At 43.7% G+C, this 14,465-nt stretch overlaps 1 protein-coding gene and 1 long non-coding RNA gene across 5 annotated transcripts in view; both read left to right on the plus strand.

Moving 5' to 3' along the window:
- Window positions 1-14,465, plus strand: part of Lpp (LIM domain containing preferred translocation partner in lipoma) — a 441,832-nt gene that overhangs the window by 242,033 nt on the left and 185,334 nt on the right. The gene's annotated exons all lie outside the window — the stretch shown is intronic.
- Window positions 10,001-10,770, plus strand: LOC127193429 (uncharacterized). Of its 4 annotated transcripts, none has more exons than XR_007831105.1 (3): window positions 10,001-10,112; window positions 10,149-10,184; window positions 10,545-10,770. It is a non-coding gene; the product is annotated as an uncharacterized LOC127193429 (long non-coding RNA). The 4 variants fall into 4 exon arrangements; XR_007831104.1 differs by lacking the exon at window positions 10,149-10,184 and adding an exon at window positions 10,329-10,364; XR_007831103.1 differs by lacking the exon at window positions 10,149-10,184 and adding an exon at window positions 10,437-10,472.

Below are 14,465 nucleotides of genomic sequence, written 5' to 3' on the forward strand. Positions count from 1 at the left end.
CCGTGACTTTTACTTTTCTCACCTGATGTCACGACACTTTCTACTGACTGAGTTAACACTAGTCTGGATGTCATCTGCTTTCTTGCTTACTCACTGCCCTCATTAAATGTACTAGGACTCTTGCCTTAACTGTCTTTGCTTATGTCTCTACTTCACCCCCTCTTCTCATTGCTGTTATTGCAATCCATTGGAGCCTCACCAGCTGGTTGTGTCTCCTCATTGCACAGCTGCTGTTGTTGCTGCTGTTGTTTTTCTCATAGCAGAACTTAGGTAAGAGAGGAAGAAGCTTTCAGTGCTAACATTTCCTAACATGGAAGCAAACAGAAGAAACACGGCCCAAGCCACACCATTCACTGAGTCCCATAGTTTGTAGTGTGGAGGCCTCCACCTTGCATGCTCACTCCCACTTTGCATACTGTCCAATGTATTTTCCATATAAATAAACTGTCTTCTCTCAATCCCAAGCCCCCAAAGAGCAGGCACTTTACCCACCCCACCCTACACCCAAGCCTCTGTTTTGCCTTAGTTCTCTGCCCATGGGTCATAGAAGCTTCCAAGGGTGGTTTGGAAGGGTGCCGCCTTTCCTAGTGCCCTTCCTGCAGCTGGAGGAAGGATTGATTGAGAGGCCTATAATCTTGCAGCACTGAGTGCGGTCCAGAGAAAGTAAGGAGGACCTTCCAGCTCTTTCTCAGTAAGACATTAGAGTGCAGTGGCTGGGAGATGCTGACTTCTCAGAGTCTGCGATCAGGATTCTGTTAATACTGCTCCATTCTTTTCTGAACTGTGAGCATCTCTCTGAACCTCTGTGGGTCTCAACTATGACAGCAATTATACATGGACTTTCTTCACTGGGCTGTTGTAAAGGTTAAATGGGCACAGGCTCCAGCTCCCAGAAGCACTTCTAACTGTAAATCTTACTTATGATCATTATTATCACTTTCCTCTTGTGATTGAACTTGTCGTACCATGCCTCTATTTTGGGCTCCAAAAACATGGTTAACATAATTATGGGTTTAATAGAACTTTTGGATTAGCTCGTGAACCCAACATCCAATTATGGAACTGTTTTTATGAGGGGATGAATTCCCAAGTTCATTCCAAGCAGATGAGTTTAAGGAATGTCTTAGAGGTGGTCGAAGTTGATGAGGAGACTGATGATGAAAGGGAACTGAACATCTGACTCTATATATTTTTCATACAATATGGTAAAATATTTTTTATTATATTTACCCTAAGTTCTCTCAGATCTATCCTCACCTCCCCGGCCCTCAACGTCATGTTTTTTTGTTTTGGATTTTTGTTATTGTTATTGTTTTTGTATTTGACAATCTCACCCCACTCCAATTTGTGCTGTCCATTTATGTCTAGGTATGGGACTGTCCATGACACATGGTCAACGTACCAGGAAACTGACCCTCCCTCCCTCTCCCCAGAAGCCACCTGTCCATAGCTCCTCAGTTAGGGTTGGGGCTTGTGAACGCCTCACCAGTCCATGCTGCATTGGCTGGACCTTGTGCAGGTTCTATACATAGCAGCCCTGAGTTTGTGAAGGCAGTGGTCTGTCACACCCAGAAGGCACTTTGCTACTCAGGTATTTTTATTTCTGTCTGGGGTGCCAGGGATTGGACCTGGGGCTTCATGCATGCTAGGCAAGCATTGTGCCGTCAAGCTATACCACCAGCCCCATTCAAGGGTAAGTTCGTTTTTACTCTGGAGTTGCACTCATGTGCTTTTTTTTTTTTTTTTTTTTTTTTTTTTTTTTAATTTGGAGTATGTTTGGTCTTTTTCACTCTGTGGTCCAGGCTGACCTGGAATTACTGGGTAGCTAGCTCAGGCTGTCTTATATCTTATAATACTGCCTCAGAGCGTTCATAGGCTCATCCAATGAGTCCACAGCATGTGCAGCTGTGAATCCATGCTGTATTCACTATATGTATGTTGCAATTTGTCTTGATTTTACTGTCTTGCATTTGACCTTGTCTGTGTGTTCATGAGTAAAGCTAACTGATGTTTAACTGGCTGTGTTATATCAGTGATTGTCTGCCTTCCCCACTGCTTGCTTCTGTTGTCACATGAAGAACTGCCGTGCCAGCTTCCAATCATCCCAATGAGCTTGGTTCCCATGCCGCAGTTTCACTGTTAGCTTTAATGCCCATGATGACCTCAGTTTCCTGCTTGTAAATAAGTCATGGGGGGGGGGGTGTCTTTTCTGCTGACTCCATCATGCCTGGTTCAAGAAAAGTACTCTAGTTAATGCAAAAAAAAATAAATCCAAAACGTGTTGGCACTGGTATGCAAACCTATTTATAAATGGGTCTAGGAAGAAGAGAGTACTAAGGGCTGTGAAAAAGAACAGTGCCATCTAGGATCTGAGAGGAGGTTCTGAAGGGCAGTGCAACTAACAGGCCTGCTACCCGCTTAGGCAGCAGGAGTCCTGACAGGATTCAGAGGGGCCATTCATGACAGAGGAGATAACAGGAGAAGACAGGGTGTGGGAGAGTTCTAGAGATTTGTTCTGTTTGTTTGTTAGAATGCCTTAAAGTGGTATATGTTACTAATTTAGCCATATTTTACTTCAAGATTCCCACATACTTTCTGGTGAAAATCAACAAAAAACCCTTAAAATGCAGATGATTAAACTCTTTCTGGCTGAGTTGTGTGTCTGTGTGTACACATATACCCCACATGTCTTCACAAATCAATGACAATGCCAAATGGAGCGATTTTCCACAATTTTCTCCCACTGGCTGTGTGCTTAAGCATGGCACTCAGGCGAATGATGGGGTCCGTCAGTGTCTCTAGGTCCCGCTGAGCCGCTGCATCGTGGCCAGGAGGAGGGACAGTCTCTCTGGGATGCGCTGTTGAAGGTGGTAGCTTCGGCTTCTCCGAGAGTGTAGGCAGATTCCTTCACATTGGAGCGTCTCTCTCACTGCAGCCTTTGCTGTGAGTAGCAAGTCAGGAGTTATTAGAAGACAGTTCCAACTTGGTGAGACCCAGGAGAGAGAAAGCAGAGACAAGGCCAGAGGAGCTTAGCCTAAGAATTACATGAGATGCAAACAACCTGTGGAGGGGCAATTGCAAAAAGTACATGAATTATGTAGGGGAAAAAAAACCCTACCTACATAGAAAACAAAATGATGGTAATTGTTCGTCATGGAAAGGCAGCTGTATCTTTCAGAGTCCAACAGGCAATGGAAGATGCATAATTCATAACTCTTAGGCTTACCACTTACTCTGAGTGAAGGCTTTGGTGGGCCTACTCCTTTAGTTAATGCGCCATACACATCTTCCATGCCCCTAAGTCAGTATTGGTCTCTATCCACCTCCATTCTGTTATTAGCTTCAGAATTCATAGCTGTCTAGGGAAGAATGTCCCAAACCTGGCAACACATAGAAAATAATTCAGAGCTCACTTCATAAGAGCTGTTGAATTTAAAATTAGGGCATGGGGGTTTCCAAAAAGCATAGAATGATGCAGGCACGTACACACGCACTCGTGCTCACACACAATTTGAAAACACAAGGCCATGGATTTAAAGGAGAGTGAGGTGGTGTTGATACATAGGAAGGTTTGCAGGGAGGAAATTTCAAACTTTAAAAACTTGTCTTAAAAATTGCAGATGGCATTGGTGGCACACACCTTTAATCCCAGCACTTGGGAGATAGAGGCAGGTGGATCTGTGTGAATTGAAGGCCACAGAGCCTGGTCTACAGAGCGAGTTCTGGACAGCCAAAGCCTCACAGAGAAATCCAGCCTAGAAAGACAAACAAACAAACAAATGGCAGATGGCTGTGCAAACAGCTAATAAGAATCATGGTACAAGCATGGTGTAGAATACAATCCACCAAGAAGCATAGGAGAGCGCAGTGATAGGAGACCCAGCATTCCCTTCTCTGAGAGACTCCAGTGCTTTGGAAGTGGTGTGATCACCTTTCCAAAGAGGCTGAAACACTGCAGTGAGAACTCTCATTCCAAAAGGAACCATACTTGTAGGCGAATCCTTCACCATGGAGATTGTTTCACCCTTAAAATTCCAAAATTTGAGTAATGTGCATACACACATCTCTATTGGGTATTAGAGAGAGTTGGTCCATCCACAAGTTTAGGGAAGTGAGATAATCTAATATTTTAAAATTTTTTCATTTATTGGATTCGTCTTTGAACAGTGACTTTATCTGAGTACAAATGGCAAGCAGTGAAAGTCTCCTATCTAGAGAACTCTTGCATTTTAAGACAGCCCAGGAATACCCAGGCTTCAAACAGATGGATGCATGGACCTCCTTTCTCATTCTACCTTAGGGTACTGGCTGTCTTGATGATGTGACAGCCAGTGATTTTATTCTGTAAAGAAGAAATCCAAAGCCGTGAAGCAATTGTGAATGGAAACCCCAAATCAGAGAGCAGGTTGTGTAGATGCAGACAGGGGAGTGGGGAGAGCAAGCAATTAAATGTACAAACACAGTACTGGAAAAAGCCAACAACAACCATTTTTGCCTACGTGCCAGGGCCTTGAGGCAAACCTGCCAGTGTTCTTAAACTGCTGACTGGTGAATTATCTCTTCTGACTAAATCTGAAGGGGCTCTGCAGCCCTCACTCTTGATGTGGCCTCACCACTGTCTAGACCTATAATGTTGAGCAAATCAGCCTCGTTTGCTCCATGTCGAAAGAAGAGTCTAAGGAAGCTGTCCACTTAAGCAAATACCAGAGCATCACAGCTAAGGAAAGCACTGTGCACTCGTCTGCAGTCTGCTGCTGCCGTTGGGGCTCACAACAGCTCAGGGACATAGAAGAAGAAGAGCCAGGATTACAGAAGAAAGCACCTGCGCACAGGAACAGGCAACTGTGACGTGAGAGTACAGATCCAAACTTTCCCATCCCATGTGTGCTCGCTACTACATGATCCTGCTTCCTGCCAACCACACACTCAGTAATTCTTGAAAAGAGGATTATGTGACATGCTTTGAAGGAAATACTTGATCCCTCGTTTCTCACCAGGCTTTCCAAGTAAAGTCCTCACGGCCCCATTTTTTCCCATGAATGTTTTGCAAGCCTTCTGGTGTTTTGCTAGGTACTGAATTGTTGGAGGGACTCTTGATTACCTGAGGCTATCGTAATACTTTCTCTGTTCAGGTATTCCCTCCCCTTTTGCTTGTGGTATGCCTGCTCTTCCCAATACTGTGATGATGTAAAAGCTCCCAAGAACTATCCGAGCCTAGATATTCAGAAGCAGGGCACAAGCGGCATTTATTACAGCTGTTGCCCTTTGATTGGGATGAAAGGCAGACAACTGTGGCTGTCGTGTCAGCGGTAGGCTCAGGACTTTCCCTGTTACACCTGGATTTCCCTGCTATTATAAATCACTGATCACTGATGGGTATCCACTGCCTTTACCGCCAGTTTCTTGCATTCTGCATTCTTTTTTCATCTTGGTTTTGCCTCTTTGCTGTATGTTAGTTTATCTATTAATAGCCTCCTTCGCCTATAGAATCAAGTCTGGCTTCTGGAGGAGGATGAAGTCACCTTGGCAGAATTCCCTTCCGATAACTCCTTCACAGTTTGCACAGTTCAGCCATCCCAAATGAAGAGCTTGCCTCCATCACTTTATCTCCTTGCATCCTTCTTTACGCTTCTAATAAGCTCTTCCTCTGTTGAGAGGCCTTTAAAAACATTCTAATTTGACTAATCCCAAAATCCAGTGTATAAGCCTTTCCCGGACTCCTGCAGATGGGAACAACAGTGCCTGCCTTGCATGCCACAGCCCTCTTTTTTTTTCTGCCACATTGGCATCATGGGAAATAGCACATGGTAAGCCCAGATATGTGCAGTCTCTGTATCCTTATTAACCTTGAAGGTCCCAGGGTTTCTGAGGTATTGCTTGTTAATCAGCATAGTGACAATAGTGATGAATGAGGAACCAATGTTCTTGTCACTTAACTATCAATAAGTGTCCCATATTTCTCTAGTTATTTCCTAATTAATGTGTGTTTCTGTCTTACAAGGCCAAGAGAAATAAACAGCACAGACCAAACATTCTGCCTTCTGTACCATTCCTGCTGCACTCACCAAGTCCTGGTTCATGAAGGGCACTCTTAGTTGCAGTTCCCTGGGTATGCCTAGCTCCATGTTCTAATAACACTATAAATGTGTGTGTGTGTGTGTGTTCTGCCTTTGCATTCCTGAATCAGAAACATTGTCTGTAGACTCATGACATTACGCTGTGGGTATGAGATCAATATGTGCTCTCACCTTTTGAGAGTCTACCTTGGGGAACACTTATCCATTCCTCCCTGTCTTGATTCCTTTCCTATTGCTATCATAAAACACCATGACAAAAGGCAGTTAAGAAGAAAGGCTTCCAGAGTGTTAATGTCATTCATGACAGGAATGGCATGGCACAGTGGCAGTCACAAGAAGCTGGTTGGCCACATTTCATAAGTACACAGGAAGGAGAGAGGGAAGTCCTACAAAGTCCATTCCCCAGTGAGGTGCTTTCTTTAGCTAGGTTCTTTCTCCTAGCAAGGCAGTGTCACCATCTGCCTTCCAAGTGTTCAAATCCATGAACCTATGAAGGAAATTTCTTTTTTTTTTTCTTAATTTATTTGTTCATTTTACATTCCAATCTTAACCCCCTCCCTCCTCTCCTCCCTGTCCACTTTCCTCCCTCTTGACTGTGTCCCTTCTCCCTTACCCCTCAGAAAGGAGGAGCCCCCTCTCACCTACCCATTCCAGGTCACATCAGGGCTGAACATGTCCTCTACCATGATAGCTTGGCTACAGAAGGAAGTAATGGAAGAGTCCTTGTCATAGAAAGCCCCTGCTCCCTTACTAGGGGAGCCCACATGAAGGGCAATCTGTCCATATGATATATCTGTGTAGGGGACGTACGCCTAGGTGCAGTCCATGCATGGTCCTTGGTTGGTGTTTTAGTCTACACAAGCCTCCCTGGCCCAGGTTAGTTGGCTCTATTAGTCTTCTTGTGGAGCAACTGTTCCTTCCAGGTTCTTCTATCCTTCCTTCTGCTCTTCCACAAGGCTCTCTGCTCTCTGCCCAATGTTTGGCTGTGAGTCTCAGCATCTGTTTCAACCCACTGCTGGGTGGAGTCTCTCTGCTAGGCTCCCATCTCCAAGCATAGCAAAGTGTCGTTAATAGTGTCAGGGGTTTGCCCTCTTGCATGTTGTAGGCGTTCCCTCAATCTCTGCTCTTTCTTTATCCTTGAACGTCTTGTAGGCAGTGTAAAATTTGGGCCAAAGTTTTTGTGGGTGGGTTGGTGTTGCCCTCTCTCTACTAGGAGTCCTGGTGGTTAGAGGGTGTCCCCTTCAGTCTCCATGTCTCCTGGTAGTGGGGGTCTCAGCTAGAGTCACTCCCATGTCCTCCCAGGAGCCTACCCTGTCATGGGTCTCCAGTCTATCTCAGAGATGTCCCGGCCACAGTTTTTCTTTGCCCTGCATGTCCTCTGTCCACCTGACCCCCTCTCCCCACACTAGATCTCCACCCTCATTTTTCTCCATACCTTCTCTCCTATCCTATTCTGGGGGACATTCTTATTCAAACCCCCCTGCATCCTCCCAACTTAGGAAATGCCATATTCAGTAGAGCTCATCTTTAGGTTCCCACGATGCTGCAAGACGGTGGTGACACTCTGGTCCTTTCTGCTGGCTCTGTTGCTGGTCTCCTGAACTGGCATTTGCAGTTACGTATGATACCCGGAAAACAAGAGAGTCACTTGATAATCCCCTAGGGTCCTGTTTCCACATAGCACTTAGGTTTGATAGTTGCAGGAGATTTAGTGAAATAATGACAGGAGCAATTTGGAGATTTGTAGTGCTCTTTCGGGAAACACAAGATGTTCTTAGTAACCACAGAGCTTGACAGTCTACCCTGCATTTCTGCTTTGTATTCCCGAATAGGATCTATATGCTTAACGGCGCTTAAAAATAGCTGTATCTCCTAATGGACAATTTATGGTTAAAGTAATGAATTTGTTATTAGCCATTCTTCCTTCTGTAGCATTCTGCTGGTGATATATGTTTATGTCTCTATTTCACACGGGCCTCAGGATCATGGAGTGTGTTGTCTGGAATGTGTTTTAGTAGATGGAGCATGTGGTCACTGCCAGGAGCCATATAGCTTACACTGCTTTCCAGCAAGGCAACCTTCATATATTGTCATCTTTGAAACCTTGCGTCGCTTAGATAGACTCTCTAATGTTATGCGCAGCTCTCTGTGTAGCTGTATAGCTCACACGTTTGCTAGCGTAGAACTGGGGAGGCTTTAGTATGGTCTTGTGTCATTCACTCATTTACTTAAGAAAACTTGTTTGAGTGTGTATCCCGAAGTAGATCTATATAGTGAAGGTCCATCAGGCAAGCAGGCAAACCAGTTGCTTAGAGCTAAGCCCCAGTAGAGGAGGAACCCAGCCCTATGGCTCTGGCTGTTCAATTCCCCTAGATTCCTACAGATCTCTGTTTCCTCTCATGGCCTGAAAAAAGCTTCTTACAGAAACTCATAACCCAGATCAATGCATCACTAGTTTGTTTGTTTGCTTGTTTGTTTGTTTTTCACTTTGATTTTGTGCTATGGGCTTTGCTTGTGGTTTGGGTCCTGTGCCACACAAACATGTTCTCCTGTGCATCGCCACAGGATTAGAGAGAACTGGAAGTCTTTCAGCCTTATTGTTTGTTTCGCTGCCCCCCTTAGTCGTCAATGCTTCCCAATTAATTTTTCTCTTTTCCTATCATAGGAATACGCATATTATGGACTGTATTGGTATTGTCTTTTAAAGCGAATGAACTGAGAAGATGCATCTCGTGTCTGTGCATCTGGATGTATGGTTGCTTTTCCTTTGTTTTGCCATCTCAAGAGTCCTCATCTGCTCGCAATGTGGTGCGCAGACCTTTAGTCCAGGTTCTCATTTCTTACCAGATTATTTCCCCAAACAGCATATTCATTTGTTCTGCAATTGTATATTAAAGTAGAGAGCCTGAGTCATAGTTCTTGGAGAAAGCTTTCACTCCTGTCCAAATCAGAATCGTTCACTAGCGTGCGCATGCTTTCAAATGTATGGAATACGTGTGTCTTGTTAAATTCTCTTACTTAGTTCTCTTTCTCACAAAGTTCCTTTTAAGTATTTAGTACCATTTTATCCATGTGTAAGATGATGGTCGGAGTTGTTAAATGGTTAAATATCAAAGCAAAATAATCAAATTCAACATTTCTGTTAAGTTTTTCATTCAATTGTTTTAGGTCCCAATAATGTGCATGATAAAATGTACTTTCTAACATGAAGTAGACTTCTCATGTGAGTGTGTGTGTGTGTGTGTGTGTTTATGTGTACAGTGTTTTCCATTCATTCACCAAGAATGCAACTGTTGGATCACATGAGAGAGTGTTGCTGGTTTTCAGTGAGTTGCCTGACTGTGTTCTAAACTGGCTGCGCCATCTTGCATTCCTACCTGCAGTGAATGGCAGTCCCATTGTCTTTCTTCCACATACCCTGATGAGCATTGTTTTTTACTTGTCCAAATACACGTTAATGGTACATTCCTGTTGTCCCTCATCACAGTCCCTGCTGGCATCAGTGTTATTGTTGGGCATCTTTTGAACACTGCTGTGCAGATATATATTCACTCATCAGTAAAATGTCTATTTACTTCATGGTCCATTCTAAATTCATTTTTCTCTTATTGTTAAATTTTACTTGCATATTTTGAATTACAGTTTCTTATTAGACATATTTTTGCAATTACTCCATGCAAATCTGTCTTCCCATGCCCTTGACAAAGATGTGCTTTTGACCAATGATATTGCCTCCTTGACCTACTCCTCCGCTATAGTATCTCCTCAATTTTAAGAGCTGAAGGCTTAGGTCAAGTAAGATGTTTCAGATAAAAAAGCACTTGCTGCAAAAGCCTGAGAAGCCCATTCCTGGATCCCATTCAAGGGTGGAGTTAGAGAACCAATCTACAAAATTGTCTTCTCATCTAAACACTTGAGCTGTATCAGGTGCACCTGCACACCTTAGCACTCCAGCTGTATCAGGTGCACCTACACACCTTAACACTCCAGCTGTATCAGGTGCACCTGCACACCTTAACACTCCAGCTGTATCAGGTGCACCTGCACCCCTTAACACTCCAGCTGTATCAGGTGCACCTGCACACCTTAACACTCCAGCTGTATCAGGTGCACCTGCACACCTTAACACTCCAGCTGTATCAGGTGCACCTGCACACCTTAACACTCCAGCTGTATCAGGTGCACCTGCACACCTTAACACTCCAGCTGTATCAGGTGCACCTGCACCCCTTAACACTCCAGCTGTATCAGGTGCACCTGCACACCTTAACACTCCAGCTGTATCAGGTGCACCTGCACACCTTAACACTCCAGCTGTATCAGGTGCACCTGCACCCCTTAACACTCCAGCTGTATCAGGTGCACCTGCACACCTTAACACTCCAGCTGTATCAGGTGCACCTGCACACCTTAACACTCCAGCTGTATCAGGTGCACCTGCACACCTTAGCACTCCAGCTGTATCAGGTGCACCTACACACCTTAACACTCCAGCTGTATCAGGTGCACCTGCACACCTTAACACTCCAGCTGTATCAGGTGCACCTGCACACCTTAACACTCCAGCTGTATCAGGTGCACCTGCACACCTTAACACTCCAGCTGTATCAGGTGCACCTGCACACCTTAACACTCCAGCTGTATCAGGTGCACCTGCACACCTTAACACTCCAGCTGTATCAGGTGCACCTACATACACCTCACACATACAAGAAATAGCCGGGAGGGGTTTCTCAGGAGAGCCACTGTTTTGTCTGCTTGAGACTGTGCCATTTCTTTTCTTTCTTCCATGTTATAGACAGCAGCTGGGGGCTTTAAAATGGTATTCTGGGCTTTGCAGTAATAGCTCAGTGGTTAGGAGCATTTGCTACTCTTGCAGACAACTGCGTTCTGTTCCCAGCACCTACATCATGTCTTTTGACCATCCATAACTCTAGTTTCCATGGGCTCCACCACCCTCTTCTGGCTTGGGCAGGCACCAGGCTCTCATGCAGTGTGCTTACACACAGTCAACCAAAACATTCACTCAGACACATAATTAAACAGTAAATAAATTTTTTAAAAATAAAAAAAATAGTGTTTGGGTCATTCTTGGGTAATAAAATATGTTTCTGAAACTTATGCAAAATCTTTGTTGTATACATGTATACACCAACATGTCAAAATTAGTAGTAGTGCCAGGGAAAACAGAGGAGGGAGGGCAAAACAGAAAACCACTGGCTCTATCTTCTAATTGTAGCAATGGAAGTATTTGGAATAACCTCCCTCCATTAGATAGTATGTTTTGAATTTATTTCCTCCTAACCTGCAAGCTCCCTAAAATAAAGAGATTCCTGTCCTAGAATCTAGGAGTGTTCAGCAGGTGGCAGGCCTGTAACCAATGCCTTCTGAATGAAACTCACTAGCTGTATTTATCCTGAAGTGACCCAGCATTGGTGGGCTTATTTTTACTTTAATATTTTAATGGGTTCAGTCACACGTACTGTGCAGTGATTTTCTTTTGTTTTAGTTTTTTTATGGCGTGCACTTGGAGCCTCGCCCTGCTAGGGAGGCTGCGTGAATGATGGAGGTCTGATTAATTAGTATTTGTTTCATATGTGTTTGTTTTTATTCTTCTCTAAAGCTCCATTGGGGGGAAACCTGCCTAATAAAATAACAAATAGAAGAAAATATTTGAATATTGCACTTACCGTTTAAATGTAAAGGTTAATATCATTGTAACTCTTAGTAACCGCAAACATCATATTAAAACCCTAAGCTTAATTGCATAAAGAGCTTGTTGATTCTTTTCCTGCCTTTTTTTCTACATCCTCGTACCCCACCGCCATAATGCAGGCACAAAACTTAAAGCTATTTATGGATGTTTGAATCAGCATATTTTCTATATGGGACTTATCTTCCTGCAATACACATGTCCCTGAATTTCTCAAAGGCATGTGACTTCAAAATATCTTTAAATATGTAAATAATATTATAAGCCTCTGATGAATTGCAGATGAACTGTATTATTCTGATGTCTGAGTGATGCAACAAAAAGCTCAAATTTCCTGCTGGATTATCCCTGTCACATTTTACATTAATAAACATCAGTCAGGCTGCAAGAATGGTGTGTTATCTGAATTTAATGAACTTCTATACTGAATGGAATGCATCTAATTGACAAAGTGTCATCAAACAGAACAGAAGAGAGTACAAATCTCCTGAAAACACTAAGGAAGAACAAACAAGATAGCAGAAAATAAAAAGGGGGTTGGGGTGGGAGAGTCCCATCACTCACTGTATATGGGTGGGGTTGCAGTGCACAGGGAAGGCACCGAAACTCATGTCTCTATGTGTGGACACCAATGCTAGGTTCCTGCCACGAGGTTTAGATCTGAGTAAAAGGTCCCATCTGTGCCATTTAATGTTGCCTCCGCTTTCATTGTAGATACGAACTTACTACCAAACAGAGGAAAGGGTCTCATAAAAGAATGCAAGTAAAGGTTTCAGGCTGTTAGGTAAATGTAGTATTTCACAGGAGGCTCTATTTTTTGGCCTTTAAAGTCTTCCTGCACCTAATAAACTGAAGGAAAAAAAAAAAACTTTTAGATAAGTTTCACCATCAGATTCCCCACGTTTCCGCTTTAATGCATTGATGCTGCAGCATGGCTTTCTGCCTCCGGTGTATTTGCACATATACTGTGTGGATTTTTGGGGTACACGGCTATAATGCCATTTTCTAATACAATTTAAAAAAAAAGGAAGTGGTAACTTGCAAAATACTGCCATTCATGTTGTCAGGTTATTTTCAGGACCACAATTTGGGGAGATTGATCATACAAGGAAACTGATGCATCGCATTTGTATAATTAGATAGACCCTGGAGTTCACACTGAATTGTTACCACACACATAGGCTGGGATGACTGGCCTGGGCAGAGCCACAGTGGGGCAGGGGCCATTTTGGTGTTAGGTGTCACTCCGTCTGTGAGCCTATTCAGATCCTTCAACAAAATGATCACTTCCTCTCTGAATTCCTCTTGTCTTTTATCCTAACTGTGAATGGAAATTTTACTCTTCTCCTTCATATTACTTCGAGTTGCCTGTGTCAGCACCCTTCTTTGAGATGGGGCTATGTGGGGTGGGTTTATTACAGCCTTGCTTTGTTATGCTGCTAAATGCATAAAACCTAGAAGGTCGTCCATGGCCTTTTCTGAATGAAAAAAAGAAGGGAGTGAGGAGGGGGTGGGGGATAGAAACAGGAGAACACACTGAGTCATTGCTTCAGTCTCTAGCTGTGTAAAACAGTTAAAATGTTGAAATATTTCTGGGGCTGTCAGTATCTTCTGTTTTGGATCCTGTGCAAGTGATCTTTGTGTCAAAAGATTGATCTTTCTTGTCATTAGGTATAGAAATATTAGCAGAGCTCACACAGAGAAAACTGATTAATAAGGTAGGATCTAGTTTGTTGTTTTCCATCTAATACTTTGGGCATCTAAGGCTAGAGAATTTCCCACTGGGAGAGATTGCCCATGCACACACACCTGGTTTCCACCTCATGGTGCCAGTTCTTCCTCAGCCTCTGATGCTTTACACTCGTGAAGAAATGGAGTCCTCAGACCAGTTGTATTTTGAGAACCACTGGAGTTGAGTATTAGTGATTGTGTTGTTATTTGTACAACCCCCTTTGTGTGCCAAACAGGTCGTAAACATTTAGTATTTCATAGTCCCCAAAGCAGTGTTATTTTCTGAAAATGTAAGATTTCCAGACAATCTAAAGCATGGAGTTTTAGCATGAAAGTCAGAGGGGTTGTGATAAACACTTAATTTTATCATTTTCCTGTAATTCTTACCCGAGTAATTAGAAGACCCAAGGAAGGATGCTTAAATCTCACTCAGAAGTAAAAATAAAATAGACAACAGAAATGGTTGAAGAGAGAGAACAGGTAAGAAAGGGAGTGTTGAGAGAAATGAGGGTGGAATTGGGGGAGAGGGAGTATGACAACAGAGGGCCTACAGAGAAAAGAGAAACCATGGGTAGAGGCATCTCTGACAAGCTGAAGACCTAAGACAGGGTAGGCTTGAGGGGGGGCCAGGGAGGGGATATGAGGTGACTATAGCTAAGACTCCTAGTAGCGCGAGGGCAGGGGGATCATGGAATCTGAAGAGGACACTCTCTAACTAGATAGGACTCCTAGTGGAGGGAGGGGCACACGAACCCACCAACAAGAACTTCAACCCAAAAGTTACCCTGCCTACAAGATATGCAGAGATAAAAGTGGAGCAGAGATTGAGGGAATGTACAACCATTTGCCTGGCCCAACCCAAGACCCACCCCATGGGAGAGAACCAACCCCTGACACTATTAATGACACTCTGCTATGCTTGCAGACAGGAGCCTAGCATAGCT

The sequence above is a fragment of the Acomys russatus genome, chromosome 8 (genome assembly GCF_903995435.1).
Source record: "Acomys russatus chromosome 8, mAcoRus1.1, whole genome shotgun sequence".
Classification (NCBI taxonomy): Eukaryota; Metazoa; Chordata; class Mammalia; order Rodentia; family Muridae; genus Acomys; species Acomys russatus.